Source organism: Zonotrichia leucophrys, chromosome 4A (genome assembly GCF_028769735.1).
Source record: "Zonotrichia leucophrys gambelii isolate GWCS_2022_RI chromosome 4A, RI_Zleu_2.0, whole genome shotgun sequence".
NCBI lineage: Eukaryota > Metazoa > Chordata > Aves > Passeriformes > Passerellidae > Zonotrichia > Zonotrichia leucophrys.
In genome coordinates, this window is record NC_088174.1 from 7635788 (window position 1) to 7654111 (window position 18324).

The 18324-nt window shown below is 46.0% G+C and overlaps 1 long non-coding RNA gene across 3 annotated transcripts in view; it reads left to right on the forward strand.

Annotated features, from left to right (window-relative positions):
- The window catches only part of LOC135447728 (uncharacterized), a 60334-nt gene that overhangs the window by 35947 nt on the left and 6063 nt on the right, over positions 1-18324 (forward strand). For 2 of the 3 annotated variants that reach the window (XR_010440271.1, XR_010440270.1), the window contains exons 2-3: positions 5833-6029; positions 9530-9622. This is a non-coding gene — a long non-coding RNA (uncharacterized LOC135447728). Of the gene's footprint in view, positions 1-5832; positions 6030-9529; positions 9623-13261; positions 13442-18324 lie in introns of all 3 variants that reach the window. The other variant, XR_010440272.1, reaches the window with a different exon arrangement.

Here is an 18324-nt window from a genome sequence, read left to right on the forward strand (position 1 = left end):
TTTAGATCATTACATTTAGCGAAGACTTTGACTCATGTGTGGTAGTTGAGGAGACAATGCCTGTCCCTGGCTGCCCACAGATTTATTTAGGCTGAGATGCTGGCATCCCTTTGGCTATGGCTAGGTGTTAGAGGTCAGGAGTGAGCTGCCCCCCTTGTGCAGGCCCTGCTAACAGAAATATCTGCCTTGCCCACCCTATTCAGCTCCTCAGGAGTCCCAGGCTGGCCCTGTGTATACAGCTGTAAACAACCAAATAACTGAGTGTGACTAAGAGGCAAATGAGTGACTGCTTGGCTCACCCCAAGCACTCAAGACCTTCTGTGCCCTTAGCACAACAGTTTGTGTTGTTTTGGTATAACTGCATTGAGGGTAGAGAATGTGCAGCAATGGGGAATGGCTGAACCCAAAGGACTCTCTGTACCTTACTAAAAACAGCTCATTTATCAAAAAAACCTGTATTTTTGCAGTTCTGTTAGGGGAATGATAGGACAACTTGACCAAACATGTTTGAAATGTGGATTTTGGGATGGGGCTGGAGGACAGAAGGCACCTTGTTCCTCGTTGCAGTGGATCCAAATGAACACTTGGCATAAATAATCACAGAACCACAGAATGGCTTGGGTTCAAAGGGACCTTAAGAATAATACAGTCCCACACTCCTTGCCATGGGCAGGGACACCTTCCAGCAGACAAATCACACCCAGCAAATCCATGTTTCTCCAATTCAGAAACACGGATGCTGTGCAGAACAGTGTCAAACACTTTGCACAAGTCCAGGTAGATGCCAGCTGCTCTTCCCTTGTGCACCAGTGCTGTAATCCCATCCTGGAAGGCCACAATTTGTCAGGCATGATTTGTCATTAGTGATGCTGTGTTGGCTGTCACCAATCATTCCTTATTTTCCGTGTGCCTTGGCACAAAAAGGAGCATCTGCTCCATGGTCTTGAGGCACACCAAGGTGACACTGACTGTTCCTGTAGTTCCCTGTGACCTTTTTTTTTAACCTTTCTGAAAATGGGGGTTATGTTTCCCTTTTATAAATAGTGGGAGCTTCAGTGGAGTGCCACAGCTTCTCAAATATGAGGGACAGTGGCTTAGGCACTCCCTCTGCCAGTTCCCTCAGTGAATATGTTCTCAGCTAAATGAATGCAGAGGACAGATTGTGCAATTACCTATCTCTAGGAAGGACAGAATTGGAAAATTAGTGTGATTTTTAAATATAGAGGGGAAGATTATTTTGATAGTAAAAGTTGAGAAATCAAGCACCAAAATACAGAGCTAAGATCAAATTTATTCTTTTCAGTACTTAGAATTTGGAGAGGTTTGCCTTCATTTCTATCTTCATTTAATAATTTGCATAGCACAACACAAGGTAGAGGTGTTTATGGAACCCTCAGATGTTGTAAATTATCAGGCAATGCTAATTTATCTTGATTAAATCGATATGAAGTCTAAGTACAAAAGATGAAACTTTGCTTCTGGCACTGTCCTTTGGTGTTCTGATTTGAACTGAAACATTTTGGCTGAAAAAACCACCCTGAATATTTGACAGGTCTGTAACAGGGTGTTGTGCTCCACTCCCATTGCTCCATGTGGCTTTCTATTTTAAACGGGGTTGAATTTCAGTGCAGGGTACTAAATACATGTGGTATCACTTCACACTCAGGGAAGATGCCTCTATATTTTCTTATGCATTAAAAGAAAGTTAATTGCATTGCCAGCTGCTTCATTTGATCTTTTTAAAGGATAAACACAGTCCATTGTGGCTCACACTACAGAGTGAATCAGGATTTTTATGAATGTGAACAAGATATCTTAGTCACTTAAGAATGAAGGTCAGCATTTCTCAAACCCATTGAAGAATATGGGTGTGTTTTCAAAGCTCAAAATTTAAAAGCTGCAATTAAAATATTGTCCTCAATGTAATTTTTTTAAATCTGTCATCCCTCCCTTCCTCAACTCTAAAAAGAATGAAAAAATAAAATAACAGAGCAGTAGATCTTTCAGAGTGAACCCATGTCCCTAAAGCAGGCATGATTTAATGCTTATTGTTTCTTATGCCAACTTAATTCTTCTAACTTTTGCTATGTCCAGAGTGTGAAGTCAGTCCAGATTCCAAATGCTTTTTCATTTCCAAAAGGGTGCGTGATTTATATGTCCAACAATGGCTAGCAGAGCTAGGCTCAGGTATGGGAGAGGTAAAATGAGGATACACTCTCAGCAGACAGCTGTTGCTGTAAGGGCAGGTTGTTTGTCCAAGTCAGCAGCTGGGAGGATCTGAAGCTGCTTGGTGCTCTTAGTATAGAAGAAAATGTTGGAGTCTTAATGAAATGCCTGTGAGAAGTACTAAGTTATGTGCAGGCTTTCTGTTGTGTCTTTTAAGCAGTGTCCTAGGTAGCTGCACACACAAATTACTCTGCCTTCACTTCTCCACAGTCCTGCCCACACACTTGCAGTGGTGCATTGCAAGTAGGTGCTGATGGCACCATGTGAGAGGAGAGAAGCCTTTGCAGGAATGGCTTCTGAGCACTACAGCTAAAATGCCCCAAATAATTATCATCATTGTTTTTCTGTAGAGGACGGGCATTGCAGCAAGCAGGTTTGTACAGATAACCTCCAGCTCCCTGCAGACACTGAATCATTTTTGTGGGCGTTCTCACTGAAGGTTTTAAGTTCTGTTTGAGATTTGCTTTCTGCAGGGAGTAAATCCCTTGTTTTAATCAAATGCCAAAAACGTCAAAACTTTTTGGGGGAAAAAATAAATCTAAGCATTTTTTAGTTAAGAATAAACTTTTCAGGAGTGCCTAAAGGGAGATGCCGTGGGTTTGATTTACAAAGGTGCTGAACTGGTTAAATTAGGGAGGGGGAGAGTGAGAGTTACAGAAATGCAAAGGTGCTTCCTTCTCCTGGCAGTCACACTTGCTGCGATGTTTTGACTTTTCCCTGTCATTCTTACTGAGCACTGCTGTGACCCTTGAGGGACTGAAATCCTTTTTGCAGCAGCAGCCCAAAGCTCTGCAGGCACAACAGCAAATTCAGCCAGCTAGGCAGCTCCTGCTGAGAGCAGCCTCCTACAGCTTGTCTCAGCAGTAGTATTTGCTGAGGGATGTCTTGGTGGGTGATGTTCACAGGCACACTGGCCTACACTTTGTGTAGCTTGCATTCTGCTCAGATGGCTTTCTCCTGATTGTTTGCTTCTTTGGAAGTGTGTCAGGTTTTGTTTTTCACTCTGCAGACAACTCCATGTGCCGTGGGAAATCACTGCATAAAGATGTCCCTGCAAAGCCAAGTGCTATAGTCCCTACAGCTGTTTCTCACTTGAGTAATACCTTCACTGCCCTTAAAAGCATTGGTGTTCCACACAGACACTTTATTTAGGTGTCCTGGATCATCAGTGGGAGGTAATTTCACCCACTAGATAGTACTGCATGTTGAAAAGTGCTGATCTCCAGAACACTGCCTGCCAAGCACGTGAGCAGGAGCGCAGAGCTGCTGGAGATAGCAAGGTATATCCATGCCATCTACAGGTAGAAGAATGAAGCTGGCAATGTGCAGCTCTGGCATCTCCCCTGCTCCAGGTTCGCTCTCTTGGCCCCTGCTGAGGTGGCCATGAGCTCTGCCATGCAGGGACAGGCAAGGACAGGGCTCTGGGGACAGACCCCTCCATCCTCCTCTGGCAGGGGCAGCAGGGAAACAGCGACTTTGTGCATGGCTGAGCCTCCTGTGTGAGTGAGAGCAGCTGTGGCACTCATGTCCCTGTGTCACCTTGGCAGGAGGTATGAGCAGTGCCTAGATGTGGGTGTTGTGGTGCTGCTCCATGGTTCAGGGGAGCTTGGAGAAAACCCTTGTGTACCATGAGGATCACCAGAGCACCCACAAAGAGCTTGGAGAAAGCCCTTCTGAACCATGGAGGAGCACCAGAGCACCCACAAAGAGCTTGGAGAAAGCCCTTCTGAACCATGGAGGAGCACCAGAGCACCCACAAAGAGCTTGGAGAAAGCCCTTCTGAACCATGGAGCAGCACCACAGCACCCACAAAGAGCCTGGAGAAAGCCCTTCTGTACCATGAGGAGCACCAGAGCACCCACAAAGCTCCTCCCAAAACAGGCTGCTGAGAGAGGGAGCTCATAAAACCCCTGTGGTCAAGGGGACAGTGTGAAGGTGTTTTATCAGCAGCCAAGGGGCAGGAGGAAGTGGAGCCCAACAGTTTGTCAGGGAAGAGAGAACTTTTAAATTGTCTGTCAAACCATAATCATGGAAACCTGAGGAGGAGAGGCATCAGCAGGTATGTCAGCACAGATAGGCATCAATCTTCCCTGGCTAGACAGCAACATGATTACTTCTGGAATACTGTCAACAACCTGGAAGTGCAGAAAGCTGATTTGGTCTGTTTCAAATGAAGGGAGGAGGTGGGATGCACCTCCTCCCTTAGATTGTTTACAGCTATTTTTTAATTAGGAACAATTTAAACCTGTACCTCTATTTTGAAAGATTTACATTTATTTTGTTATGGCCTGTTCCAAAATAAGGTCAAACTTAGGACAAATACCATCTTAGCCATTTTCTTTCTGTTTCTTAATGTTTTTGTGATTTCCTTCACCTTAGCTTAGGAGATCCAAGCAAAAGTTATGGAGCAGTTGATAGGAAATACTACTAAATAGCTTAAATTTTATCAGAAAAAAAAGATGATTTTTCATGTTATCAGGAAAATTTTATTTAGGAACAGTTCAGTAAGTGCAAACCATTTGGAACCAGTCAGCAATGCTGCTCAAGCCATGGTGGGACCTCATCTCCTGACCAGCATTCAGTGCTGCTGATGGGGCACCCGGCAGGACATCTGTCCCCTCTGCATGGATGTGTCACCAGTGCCAGTGGTTTGGCTGATCCACAGCTGTTGGGTTTAGCTTTGGGGCTTTTGTCACCCTGCTTGTTATGCTCCAGATACAGCAGTTCTTCTGCAGGGGAAAATGCACTGAGCTGCTGAAAAACCTTGGACAGACAAGATTAGAGATGTAATGTACAGTTACTGTGTGACATGAGATTTCTACTGCTGTTGTTCTGCCTCAGGACTGTTTTCTGCTACTGGAATGTAACTATTGGTGAGCATGGTCTCTGCAATCTCTTCAGTTCTGCAATCTCTCCTTGGTTTTGGAACACCTCTCTTTTCCTGTGTAATGGCAAGGGCCATGCAAATGAGGTGCATTTTTAAAGTGAGATTATGTCAAGATACTGTGATTTATAACCACAATATCACAGTCTTGTCTCAACTTCTTCGCACAACTTATCCTAATGGCATCTGCTGTTATCTGGGAGGAGAAACAGAACCTTAGCTTACAGCTCAATTTATATTAATTGCGTTTCCTTCTTATGTGTCTGGACCAAACTTTTGCTGTTTGTTTTGCAGGAGTTTAGGGGAAGGCAATCAGCAATACCATGGCCTGCTGTACAGCACATATCAAACAATTAATATGACGTTTTCTGAATTAAAAATTACTAGTAGCATAAATGATCAAAGTGGTTTGTCAGAGAAGAAACATCTGTGCTGACTGCAAACCTTTGAAGGCACCAGCCCATTAACACCCATTAAATTGATGATTTATGGGGCTGTGCTGGAGAGGAGTCTTTCTCCAAACACCTTGGGGTATGTAAATTTTATCCCCGAGGTGCTGACAATCAGTTAAAAATCCCTTTGGTGTATCTTACCTTCTTTATCCCCCTCTGTTCTGCTTTTGGAAGGGCAGTGCTTTGGCTGGAGGCTCCAGAGTGTGCAGGTACTGTGTCCAGAGATGATGGGAGGGTGTGAGCATGGCCTGACTCTGATTTTATTCCCAGCTGCAGGCTCTAATAGGCAACTTCTGCTTCTTCAAGCTCATCTTCAGTTGCCTTCCCTGCTGCTGGTGGAAAGAGGAGGTGAATGGCTGGACACAGCAACCATCAGTGACAGAGGATTTAGCAGAAGACCTCAGACAGCCAACAAACACCTGGTGAAGAAAGCAATAGAAAAACAGAGCTTTAGCCCCAAACTCTAGGTATGTTGTGCTATTAAGACATTTTTATTCTATCTGCTCAGCTCTATCTCCACTGCATTAAAATTCCTACCACCCCTTTTAAATTTAGGGGAATTAAGGGCACACACTGAACTACTTGTTATTAATATCTCAGCACTATTTTCTAATTCCCAATTCATACTTGAAATGGATTAAAACCGCTAATCCTTGACAAGGCAGCAAAATGTGATGCTAATTTATTGATATGCTCTTTGAAGAAACTTTGGGTTTCTTGTCTATAAATTAAATTTCACCAGAGCATTCAGGGCCCTTTGCAGGCTGGAGAGTGGAGCTCTGTGTGCTGACACACCACGTCCTTGGGCTGAGCATGGCTGGGAGGGCTGGCTTTTTTCTGCAAGGGTGTGTTTGTGCCTTGTTGGCTTTCTCCTAAGGCTGGCTGTGCCCGTGGTTCAGCTCATTCCCTATCAGCTCACCCTGGACAGGGCTGTGACCTCTTCTGCTCCATCCCTGGCCAGGCTCTGTCTGCACCGAGGGTGTTTTCAGTGAGCTGTGGGATGGCACTGCTGAGCCTGGCAGAGCCTGGGTTCTTCTGCTGGGAATTATTTCGAGTCCTTGCACATTTTTCATTACCTTGCAGCTTAATTTCAATCTTCCCCCTGTAGGTTTGTTTGTAACACTCTCCTTTATCAAAGGGAGTGGATTATTTTCAGAATATTGCAATTATGTGGCAGTTGTTGCTTTCCTTGGTGGTCGTTCTCTTGTCTGGGAAGGAGTGAACACTGGAAGCTTAGAGAAAGCCTGCCACAGGAATCTGTGCTCTGTGTCCTTCTCAGAGCTGAGCAGAGCTGCCCCTGCTGGAGCCAGCCTTGTCCAGGCACAGGGCCCTTTCACAGCTCTGGAAAGGCAGCCAGAACAGTTTGTGCATCCATGCCAGGCTCCAGAGCCCTGCTGGCTGCTGGGGTGGGCTGTCACAGAGAGCGCACCCTGTTTGTGCTGGAGTGGAGTCACTGGGACTTTGGGTAAAGCAGGTTTTCAACAGCAGCATCCTGGCCATGGCTGATGTTACAGCGAGCCCTGCGTGGGCATTAAGGCATCAACACAGCTTCCTGTGGGTTGTTTGATTTCTTGTCAAACCCAGTTCTCAGGGTTTGACATTTCTGCCTTGTGTAAGGTCAAGAGCATTAAATTTTTGAAGTCATTTTATGCTACCATGCCTCCTTCATTCTCTCTGTTATACCAGATATTTTTTGTTTGAAAACATAAAAAAAAGGAGTTGCTGGTCTTAAAAACATCTCATAATATGAAAAATTTAAATGAAAGTTCTTCTGAAGAATATTTTTAAAATGGCCATTATCACTCCAAACATTTCTGGAAAACTGACAACAAGTTTTATCAAATTTAAATTATTTGCAATTAAAAAGGGCAAATTGCTAATGAATCCAAACAAAAGTTTCTGACAAATACCAGCCCCTGTTTCTGTCCTTTTATCACACTCTCTGCACCACTGCTGTGCAGAACTTCTATCTGACTGTCCTTCAAGGGCTCTCAATTAGTCAATTAAGTTTTGGAAATTCAGAGGAGAGTGAGATTTGTGATTCCCAGATACTGAGGCTGGGTTAATGGGGTTGGTGACTGGTGACACTAATGGTTGCACAGGGCTCTTTTGGTGTTGGATGGGAGTTCCTGGCAGTCATTTTTCATCCCGACTCCAAACACTTTCCCATCTGCATCAAGCCCAGAGTGAGCTCAGCTGAGTTGCCTGGAGTGCATTGTCCTCTCCCCAGACAAATTTTTTAAATGGAAAAAGCAAAATGGTGTCACAGCCTGTGTGGCAGGGGTGGGAGTGAGGGCTGGGAAGTGATTCCTGCCAGGATCCTCAGCCTGGAGAGTTAAATGCACACTGAATTGTCTCAATGTGGTGTTTGTTTCACTGCTGCATGCCAGGCAGAGGACAAGACTGGATCTGCCTGGCATTTGAGGCAGGTTCTCACAGCAGGCAGAGCTGGCTCCCATTTACACTGCTGAACATTCTCTGTCAAAAAGCCACTGGCTAAGACACGTAGTGTTAATTACAGATAATGTCAGCTGAAATACCTGGAGGAGACAGGCAATAGCTGCAGTCTGCAGAATCCAAGGGGACTTGTTCTGAGTGGCATTAATTTTTAATGCTTTAATCAGGATAAAATCCCTCTACAAAGTCTTAAGGGGGAGTAGGAGTAGTCTGTTTAATTTTTTTAATATGACCTGAAGGAGAAAGCAATAATTTCAACAATCTCTAGTGATGACAAATTTCTTAACTGGACAACAGGAAAAAGAAACCTTTCAGTTTTACCCAAGACATTTAAAATTCAGCTGAAGGCATACAGAGAACACCAATTCCACTATCTTTATAAGCCATTCTGTAAGATTTAAATCTCTTGCATGCTCTTTTTTTTTTTCCTTTTTCTAAGTGAGATTTCATGCTGGCCTGATAGACAATTCCCTGCTAAATCTGAAGGGTTTTTGCCCAGGAAAAGGCAGGTTTCTCCCCTCCCCTGGTGCTAACCTTGTGTACCAGCCCTGGGTGAGCTGTGCAGGGGAGCAGTGGCAGGGGACCCAGTGCACCCCCAGCAGCTCTTCACCCTGCTCTGATCACACCCTCCCTCCCCAGAACACAATGGTGCATTAACAACCTTTCAAAACCCAGAGCTGTATTCTACAGGTGTGCAAGGCATATGGCTTCTCCCCTATTAGCAATGCAAATTTAATCAACTGGAATAATATTCAAAGGGTTGGCTCAGCACGAGCCAGCAGCCAACAAGCAGTTGTCATTTTCCCCTGCTTTTGACAAACATGAGAAAGATCTTTGATTAAAACTTCAATTCTCCTTAAAACCGATATCCCTTTGGATGAAAGGAAGCAACATCCTCTAGAAGTTCTATTGTATTTCTGCTGTCACTTCCTAAGCAAACTGCTTTTTATGTCCAGATTTCAGCAACATCAGAGAGAAAAAATCTGTTACTTTCCAGTTGAAAAGCAATCCCTGTCACCAAACGTGCTGGAATTCAGCAAAGTGACAAAGTTCAGGATGATCTGCATATTTTCCCATGTGAGAGTTCCATTGCATTTCAATTTAGTTTCCTAGCACGACACTGTTTGTTGTCCCTGGCGCTTGCTAACAGCTCCAATATGCTGGGTGTCTCCTCCCCTGCCTGTCAGGCAGTGCCAGGTCACTGGGTTCACTGCAGAGCAGGGGTCTGGAGGGCTCCAGTGCCCTCCTGGCTGCAGCAGCACAGCCTTGGTGGCCATGGTGGAGGCAGCAGCAGGGTCACCTTTCATCTGTGTCACATCACAGGCACCACAACCCAGCAGGAGATGCCCTTCACTGACCCTTTCCCAGTTTAGCAGAGTGGCAGGATGCTGGAAGGGGATGTCCTTGTTCCTCTGGGGTTTGGGGGACTTTCCAGTGTTTGAGCCACGCAGGTGAGGCATTGAGCACCTGTAACTAATGAACCTGCTCCTTTTCTTCTGGCTGACACTAGGTTTGGCCTGATGGCACTTCACTGGGGCTCATTGATGTTGGTGATGACAAGATCTGGTCCTTGCCTATGAAGTAGCTGTATCCTCATCCTGTGGTAGGTAAAACTGCCTCTCCTTTGTTTTGGCATGTATACATTGCACATGGTGCTGCACCCCAGGGTGGCCTCTTCTTACATCTGTGCAGTTGGAGGAATCCCTATAGTGTCACACAGTCAAATGGGCTGGGAGACCTCACTAGGAATCTCAGATAATTGTGGTCACTTTATTTTTCATTCACTTAATAAAAGAAAATGTTAAATTACCATGGCAGATAATTATGGTAGTATTTTTCTCATATTCTGGTTCATTAAATGCTGATTGGCAAGGGCTTGCTAACAACTTTCCTGTTTCAAAAAATGTCATCATTTACAGGACTCAAAACAGTTATTTTCATTGAAACCACTTTATCTAGAAGGGCCCTGCTTGACACATGTATTTGACCATAAAAAGCATCCAAGTCCATCTGACTACAGCAGAAACCCAAAATCCACATTGTCTGAAGATGAAACCCAAAATCCACATTGTCTGAAGATGGGGAGGTGAATCCTGTGGTGGGCAATGAGGTTGGGCTTGTCCTGTTGAGGATCCTTTGTGCTCCAGCACTGAGGGTTTGTACCCCTGTGCTGCCTTCCATGACCAGCTGGGCACAGTGACTCAGTCTGCAGCAGTGGCTGAGGGCTGCACGGGGGATATGAAGGTGTTGGGGATGTGGGACAAACCTTGGAGCTGTGTTTTCATGAGGGAAATAAGAACAAGGCCAGCTAAGGAAAATCCAAAGCTAAACCAGGAATGCTGGAGTCCAGCAGGCAGAGTTCCATGTGTGCCAGCAGCAGAAGGGGCAAGCAGGCTCTGGGATGCCTCCTGCTCCTCTGCCCTGCTGCTCCTGGGGCTGTGCTGCACCCAGTGCCCTGTGCTGCTGTCAGCACCCCAGCCCTGCCTAGAAAACAGCATTTCCCTGCCCTGGGCTCTGTGGAAGGGGTTCCTCCCTGTCTGAGGCTCTTGGATCAATGCAGAGCTTGCCTGCAGGCTGGTTGCTGGGGTGGCTGCTGCTGCTAAGTTGGTGTGGTGGCCAGTGTGTCTCTGGCTCCTGGCCAGGTGCATGAGGAGCTTTCTGAGACACCATCTGCTCCTTGCCTGAGTGTTTGAGTGCTGCCACTCAGCCCTGGAGTGCCACCACCCTGCCCCCTCACATGCATGGCCCCCAACCCAATTCCAGTAGTTCTGGGAGGGCTGCAGGGAATTGTCCAAGAGCTCCATGGGGCCTTCTAGGGCAGGGTGACACCTGTGGCCCTGCCAGGCCCTGCCTGGGCTGCGGGGGTGATCAGAGGGTCTGGGAGAGCACAGTGACCCTGGAAGGCTGGGGCGGGACTCCACCACCTGCAGAGGAAGGCAGAGGGTTGAGCAATGTCACAGCTGCCAGGGGTGCTGCAGGAGGCAGAGGGAGCAGGGCTGCATGGGGAGGGAGGCAAACATCAGCCCTCAGAGCAGGAGGCAAAGCCCTGGGGCTCCTGGTGCATCATCACACGGGACAAGCAATGCCCCTGCTGTGCTGCGAAGGGTGCAGGTCTTGAATGTGTCTCTCACAGAGCTTTTATTTTTGTTTTCCTGGAGGAAAGTACACTTCAGCATCTCTTCTTGCTATGTCACTTGTTCCTCTTGTAGCCAGGCAGGGAAGTGTGAGTGCCTGAACATCTGTTGTGATTCTGGGGTTGTGGCTTGGTTTGGATTTTTGGTTTTAATAAAACTTGTTCAGCACTGAGAAGCAGTGAGCAAAGACTCTTTGGGCACTTTGATTCCCTTGATTGCTGATTTTTGTTTACTTCAACCTCTTGAAAAGCAAAGCACTTCTTATCTCTTCACAAGAAATGAAGCCATTTCTTCAGCTGCAGCCTACTTAAGGGTGTTTTTCTGATGCCTGTGCTTTCCCCTGAGAAAACATGAAACACAATGCAAGGAGTTTAAGCAAAAAGCCAAAGTCCTTGGACTCCAAAGGCATCAAAGCTGAGCTACTTTCCTTTGAAAATAATCTTGGGTGGGCTGAGATTATTCCTAGGCATTTATAATGCCACCCATCACACAGGTTTTATCCTAGCTAATTTTGTCTTGCATTTCTTGATGTTTTTCTCTTAGTTTTTACTTTTGATGCTAAATAAGCTCAAATATGCTCCCAGGAGAAAATGCAGCTCTGGGAGGTGGTGCAGCTTGGGATCATGCTGTGCAGGCAGCCCAGTCTTCCCCAGGCCAGCAGAGTTCTGCATTGGTTGTACCAGCAGGTCTGTGTGTCTGTCCCCTTACTGCCACCACCCTGGGTCCCCTGTGCTCTAAATGGACTCCTAAACACCCTTGCAATAGACTTTCCCCCTGTGCTTGGATGGCTGCAAACACAAATGGCCCTGGCTGCTCTCAAGGTGCTCTGGTGAGCCTTGATCAGGCAGCACAAGGAGATGGTTATGATATTTCATCTCCTGAGCAAAACCAAAGGAGTCCTGCAGCTGAGACACTCACCTGCTGCTGGACTGGCATGTGCCCAGCTCATTTGGACCTGGGAAGGAAACCTGGACTGCTGCAATAGCGTGGCAGAAAGGAGGAGTGAAAGGTTAGTGGGGTCCCTCTGCACGGAGCTGAGCAGCTGCTGTCTGTCAGTCTGTCTGGGGAAGGTGGCCTGCAGAAAAGACTTCAGCTTTAGCTGAGCCTGTGTCCTGTGGGGGCGGGCTGAACTCTGCAAACCCAGCTGCTTTTTGGGGTGGATGTGGCATGCAGCAGTGACAGGGCATGAAAAGCCACGACCCTGGTGGGCTCAACCATCTCAGAGATGACCAGACTGGCTTGAGGCAGTGATCCCACAAAGGGCTGTGCAGAACTGCCTGCTTTTAGTGAAATTCAAACATGAATCCAGTCACTGCCTGCTTTTAGTGAAATTCAAACATGAATCCAGTCCCAAGGGAAAACCATCTGTAAGTCAGTGTTGAGCTGTGCGCAGCCAGTCCCTGCAGGTGGCTTTGGGAAGCACCAAACACTTCAAAAACACTTTGGGCAGGAGGAGGCATCAGAAACATGCCAGTGTGCTGCAGGGCTGAAGGGAGGTGTGTGGCCAGGCTGCCTGGATGCGCTTCCATGCAATGCCTGGAGCAGCCTCATCCCTCCCTTCACCTGGCTCTTGGTGACTTAGACTGAACAAGGGACATTGAGGATTTGCTGCAGAAATTGTGTTCTCAAAGTCACATCTTGAAGTGGGGTTTTCTTATGGGCTTCACTCCTGCTGGGGCAAAATCCTCATGTTCCAAAACCTCTCCTGTCCAACTGGCCTCTAAATACCTATCAGGTAAAAAGTTTTCTCTTTTCCTACCTAAGTTACCAAAGCAGCTTTTCCTATTACTGCTTCTTTTCTTAATATTCTGTCTCCCTGTCAGCTACCTATGCAATCTGCTTGTTTGCATATAATTACTTCATTAGACCTTTTTTGCTCAGATTGCTACTTTTTAGTTTTGAGGTAGTTTTTTTAACATTAAATTTTTAATCTTGTAAGTTGGCTGTTGTCAGGATAGCTTCAGACCAAGTGAAAGTAATGAGTTCCAGAACAGAAATAACGAGATCAGAAGAAAAATAATCCCAGCAAGACAAACAGTGTCAAAAGCCCCACAAAGGGCAGATTTTATTATTTTTATCTCACTGCTGATCATGAATTTGTCCTGCAGGAAACCTTGCTGGTATCAATGGAGTGAGTATGGTGGGTGTAAGCTGACCTACAGAAGAAGATGCTTCTACTTTCATTGTTTGGAGTTCCTTGGCTTCCAGAAGCCTTTCTGAGTATGGTGATTCCCTCTGTCAGTATATCAGGGGTTGGAAGTCTCCAGAGCTGCTCCCTGTGACTGTGGGTGAGCGATATCCCTGCCTGTGCATATCAGTTCTCTCTCATTCCTCTGTAAATGGCAGGGGGCTCTTGGGGGTTGCATCAGCATGAATGTTTGCTGTCTTCTCCAGGGCCATGGGCAGTGCTCTGGCACCTGAGGAAGTAGAAATGCTTCCAGGCAGCTGCTGTGAGGATTCTTCCTTCTGGATGTGCCCCTTTGTGCCCACGATGCTCAGTGGAGGAGAGACATGATCCCAACAGGTCCCTTCTAGAAAAGCCAGACTGGGCTGTGAGGAACATGTGGCTTGGCTAAAATATTCTGTGGTAAAACAAAGGAGCAGCACACCTTGGGCAGCTGACTGTGATGTTTGATCCAGTGAGGGCATCAGTGAAAAAGGGAGCTCTCAGGGAAGTTTAAGCTGAAGCTGGGGGTGCACTGGGTTTTACAGCTCCAAACACAGTGAGCTCCTGATAGCTAAAACAATGAAGGGTGTAAAAACAGCCACTTTAGGAAGTACCCATGACTTCATCACCCAGCCATCTGTGCCAAAAAAAAAAAAGGGAAAACAGGCAAATTGAAAAAAGTTGTTACTGCTGGTGAGTGACACCGATGCTGGGTTTGTTTAGAGCCTGGAACAAGGAGCTGTGCTGAATGATACACAGCTGATCTTGGTGGTGCATGAATACAACCCAAGTTCAAACATTTCACAAGACAGTTTCCAAGGCAGAAATGGTTGAGGGGTGCCCTTTACACATCACCAGCTAAATGGTGTGTGCTCACTGTGTGAGAGCTCCTGTGCCAGCTGGACAGCTGCCAGCCTTGTAATGCTGCTCTAAAAGGGAGCACTTGCCATGCAGAGATTCTGCTTTTTCTGCCATCCAAGCAGACTCACTTGAATGTTAATTTGTTCCCAGCTGCCTGAGACCCATTTCTGCAAGGAGCTGAGCCCTGTGCCTGCTGAAGGGCTTGTTCCATCCCTGCTCCATGGGGCAGGAGCCAGTGACAGTGGCTTGCTGCACTCAGGGAGCAGTGTGGCACTGGGGTGTGACACCTCTGGCCACAAACACATTTCCTTCCCTCAGAGTCCAGTGTGTGGCCTTGGCAAGAAAAAGGACAGCAGCTTTTCTGTCTCATGGGAGGTGACACCTGGAGAGGGCACATGGGAGTGTTTGGAAAGGAAAAAGCCCCTTGGGGTTTTGGAGCTGGGCTGTGTGATGTGCTCTGGTCCTTGGCCAGGGGACAGCAGTGACATTGGGAGTGTGGCACTTGGGTGTGGGTGATCCAGCCCTGCTGGGCTCCAAGCTAAAGCCACCAGGGCTCCTGTGCCACCAGCTCACTGCTCCCACAGTGTCTGGGCACACCCTGCTCCTTCAGGGGCAGGCTGGGGATCCTCTGGCTCAGAGAGGCCCCCAGAAAATTATTTACTCCTTCTTTTGCCTTGTCATATTCAACGTGGCAAAATAGCAGACAATGGCCTTGGCCTGGGTTCCAACAGGACTGTTTGACATTCCCTTTCCAGCTCTTTTAAATGTTTGCTGTATCTTTTGATGGAAATCTATAGGTTTTTCAATTCCACGTGGCAGAAGGAAGACAACCAGGGGATGTCCTGAACTGCTCAGGGGCTCCATCAATATTTAGGGGAGACCAAAGCAGGGTGGGAGAGGGCAGCAGTGCAGAAGGTTTGATGAGAGGCAGAGGCTGCCTGTGGTGAGTGCACAGTGTGTTTGTTGTCATGCCAGCCTCATGCCAGGGCTCTCAGGTCTCTGGGCATGCTGGTGAGAGGACTCCAGGCTGTGGTGATGGTGCCACACTGCTTGGTGTGAGGGGCCATGGGCATGCAAGGGAAGAATCCCCCTCCTTGTGTCACTTGTGGGTGTGTAAACCATTGGAAAAGGCACTGGCAGATCTCTGTTGGGTGATGTGTTTGACAGGGAGCTGGGATCTGCACTGAAGCTTTACTGCTTTGATTAGAAGGAACCTAAATAGTTTCATATTTACCTAAATCTTCCTTCTTCAGCTTAATTTCTCTGTCAATATTTTTGGATGCTTAAAGAAAAATGTAGTTTTTTGGTGTCTTCTTTTAGAGAAGGAAAAAAAAATGGAAGACTGCTCAAAATTTGATTAAATATTTAAAGCACAGTTTTATTTAGAAACCGGCACTTTATCAAATTAAACAACCCATTAAGCTTGTAATCATGCTCTGTGTTTTGGGGCACAATATCTTTTGCATCCTTTGAAAGGAGAATTTGTGTCATCACTCAGCACGTGCAGAGGAGAAAATAATCTTCCATTGCATTGTTTCATTTTAATGCTGTCTGAAATAATATTTTCAATATCTTTTTTCATTGTTTATTTGCATTCTTTTTCTGACACACGACTTACAGAGGAAATTTGAAATCAAGTCACAAAATTTAGATCGCTGATAAGCTTCTGAAACTCCTTAAGTATTCAGCTTGAATATTCTTTCATCAGTTGGTTTGAGTAATTGCTTTTTCACTGCCAACAGAGGCAGTCATGGCAGCTTTGAGCATTGCTGGGGTCTTGAGGCTGTTTTAAGGTGATCAAATACCTCAAGGTGTGGCTCTTGCACAGCAGCAGTGTCAGCTCTGGGGGATGGTGCCCACAGAAAGGCCAGTGAAGGCCAGAAGGAGGAATTGAGTCCTGGATTTCTGTAGGGAGCAGGGATGTCAGAGCCCCTCCCAAACCCTGGATGGGAGAGGGGATCCCTGAGCCACAGCCTCTGCTGCAGAGTGCTGTCCCCACAGTCGAGGCTGTGCCTGCCACATCCCCAGGGTGGGAATTGAGTCCTCTCCCACATTCCTCATGCCAAGCAAGGACCCTCCCTGTGTGAGCCAGGTGATCACTGCAGGGCTGCTTGGTAAGTCAGGGTACACTTTTATTTATTATTTATTGCCATTCATCAGCATTGCTCAGTGCGCAGTAACAGTGTTTGAGCAGAATTGTGCTCCTCCCCAGTGTGATATTCAAGGGAAGTTCTCCTGTTTTTGTTACCTCTAAAACTAAGAGAGGAGGGCTGCTGGTTTTTTGAATGATGTTTTTTGAATGGTGTTTTTTGAATGGTCTGCTTCCTATGAAAAGCAGACTTAGAAATGCATTGCATTCATAGGCTGCAAGATGTGACAACGTTTTAAAGCCCTGTATCCTTCTGCAAATGTCATCTTTTTCATGGAATGACTACAAAAAGTGGGTTATTTGCATTAAGAGATTCACAATGAACGTCTGCAGATCAATCTTACAGCATATTGTCACTTGGGGATGACCAAAGACAGACCCAACACCTCCAAGTTGAAGTGGCAAAAGCAGAATCTTTATTACACACAGCTTATATTTAGATGATATTTAGATTATTATTTAGATGATTTATGAATATTATATTTATATGGTTATCAGAGGGCACCAAGATTAATTCCAGTTGCTCAGCAGCTCCTTGTAATTCATTCCATTCGTTGGTAATGGCCAGTGTAGATGTTCATCAAAACTTCTCTCTAGCCATGTTTACATGTTTGTTAGGTTTTGCCTCTGTGTGACAGCAGGTGAGTGTGGCTGTAAAGGAGGGTGACTGCAGCAGCAAAGCCATCACTGCACTTTGTGTGTTGGGAGAGATAAGGTTCTATCAGCAGAGCAAGCAACTGAGCAAAACCTATTGTTGTTTGTGGGTTGGAAGGCAGTTTGATATCGAAACATAAAAAGCCATGCAACCAGATCATTCTTTGCTCTGTGCCTCATTCTTGGAATTAGTGCCCAGCTTTTCAAAGTTGTTTTCTGTTACTGCTGACAGTTCATTTGCCATGAGGAGCCCAGGCATTTCCTGGCATCCTCATCCTCAGATCAGCTCCGGGGTCAGAGCCTCTGAGGATCACTGTAACTGCTGGTACTAATTCAGTTTCTTTATTCCTATTAATGACAAGTAATGGAGCTTCCTGCTTTGCTTCTCATGTTGCCATTGACTACTTCCAGGTTCTCGTACTGGTTTTCCACAAACCTCATTTTTCCCTGCAATATAATAGTCATACACAAATCTTTCCAGTGAGCAGTGTGCAAGAAAATATGATCCGAAAAATACCCAGAGCACAGGCCAAGTCTCTTACACATGCAGTGCAGTTTGGTTTCTTTCTGAGCTAATTCCCAGTTCACAGAGTAGGAGGAATATTCACAGGTGTCACTGTAATGTGCTGGTTCTTGGAAATTCAAAATTATGTTCTTTCTCATAAACTGGGGATAGCATATGTAACCTTATGCTAAAATTATGCAATGCATCAGTGAGCTATTCTTTTTTTTCAGAAATGAATATTGTTTATTAGATGAGGTATTTCTTCATCCCAAATTTTCAGAGCACAGTTATTTCCTTGGTGAATATGAGTAATTCACACATATTCTGCTACATTTCCTGTTTGATTCTAAGGGAAATACTTGCAGCATCCAGCTTAGAGGGTCTGATCCCTAGTGGGAGGCTGACATGACTTGAAATACCAAAGAACTGAGGAAAAGATAAGAAATATGTAAATATTGCAGTTGTTGCTGTCAAAACTCATAGACTCATTTAGACTGGAAATTATCATTGAGTTCAAACATCAGCACTGCCAAGGCCACCACTTTTTGTCCTCAAGCACAACATCCAATGTGCTTTAAACCCCTCCAGGGATGGTGACCCCACCCCTGCCCTGAGCAGCCTGTCCAGTGCTGGGTAACCTTTTATGTGAAGAATTTCTTCCTAATATCTAACCCAAACCTGCCCTGGCACAGCTTGAGGCTATTTCCTCTTGCCCTAATACTTGTGAGAAGAGACCAACCCCACCTTGTCCCACCATCCTTTTGGGTACTTGTGGAGAGCAGGAGGGTCCCCCCCAAGCCTCCTTTTCTCCAGGATAAACAACTCCAGCTCCCTC